Here is a 1,577-nt window from a genome sequence, read left to right as displayed (position 1 = left end):
AGCACATGAAATGACACTGAATGCAGGAAGATCACAGGCCCATTGTGGAAAGTTTTGTGGATCCAGTGGCAGGGGTCAGTGCTAGCAGGGGTCTCCACGTGGCTCCTTCATCTCCAAGGTTCTAGTATAGCTCCATGTGTCTTCTCAACAGGAATGTCTCACAGGGAGTATGTCTGTGTGTCCTGCCTCCAGAGAGCTATTTATCTCCTTCGTGTCTCCAAATGAGGTCATCAAGTTTAGATCTGATTATCAGGCTACCTGAATGTCAGGCTAAACTCCACCCCTTCATTCTTAAGTCTCAAATTGACAACAGATTATGTAACTACCACAGAGGTGAAAATAAAAGTTGGGCCTAAAGATGTCAATATTCTGGTAGACTCTGAAGCAACATTTTCAGTTCTTAACAAGCCCTTGATGTCTCTCACTAAACAAGCAGTTGCAGACATTGGATTGACTTAATGGTAGCACTAAAGATCAGTTCTTTTCACAGCCACTACTGAATGTGATTGGGGAAAGAAAAACTTACCCACAAACTTTTTTACATGCCCTACTGCCCTGTCCCACTTCTTAGGAGGGACTTAATCTTTAAACTTAATGCCCAGGTTCCCTTTTTACTAGAGACCTGTCAGGTATACCTTCAAGTGCCCAATGAACATTCTTGACAACTTATTCAGAAAGAACCAAGTGGGGAAAGTTGGACTGTTGGCCCCTGAAATTGGAGAGTCAAGTAAACCAAATCACTTAGTCTCATGGAGTGCCCTGTAGGGCCTGGCGTATTTCTCCAATTAAGGTAAAATTAAATCTGGCAGGTGAGTTCCTCACAGGAAACAATTCTCACTGAAGAAAGAGGCCCTAGAAGGCATTTGCCCTTTCATCAGAATGTCCCTCCAGACCAGAGATATCCAAACAGGAAAGAACGCTTGGGCTTCTGGAAGCCAGGCAAACAACTTAAAAGCTAAGTGTACCAAAGTTTCATAAAGTAGGATATCAGCAATGCCTGCTGACTCAGACTGATTCCCTTTCACTATTGCCTAGTGGCTCAAGCCCCTATCTTTCCCTCCCTCTCCCCTGCACAAGCTGATCCTACCTACCCCCTAATCTAACCCAGCTAGCCAAACCTCTTACCTTGCTGGCCACTGGGGGCCCTACATGGATAGCTGACCATGTGAGTATCTTGGTGAAAACATAGTTAATGTTCAAGCAATGTGTTTTGCCATGTTTCCCCTTCTTTCTTGCTTTGTTCTCGAGCAACCCTCCCAACACATGCCCTCTGCCCCAAGTGGAGGTCATATGCACATAGTAAGATGGACATGGGAGCAGAAATCTCCACCCACATGGAAACTTTATTTTTCACATTGTAGTTGACTTTTAATTTTCCCTTGGTTTTTATCTAATCTAATACTTTTGTTCCTCTTTCCTGGTTCTCTCCAACTTCCTCTTCCTCTCAGACCCCACTGCCCTATAAATACACACAACTTTCAGGCAAAAAGAGGCAGACTCTGCAGATCTGGGTACACCCATCCAAACTAGGGCTATATATTTTTTAATTTTAAAAGATCATTTTATTGGGGCTCTTA

Source organism: Echinops telfairi, unplaced genomic scaffold (assembly GCF_000313985.2).
Source record: "Echinops telfairi isolate 266 unplaced genomic scaffold, ASM31398v2 ScPeMD7_7469;HRSCAF=8507_0, whole genome shotgun sequence".
Classification (NCBI taxonomy): domain Eukaryota; kingdom Metazoa; phylum Chordata; class Mammalia; order Afrosoricida; family Tenrecidae; genus Echinops; species Echinops telfairi.
This window is presented reverse-complemented; position numbering follows the sequence as displayed.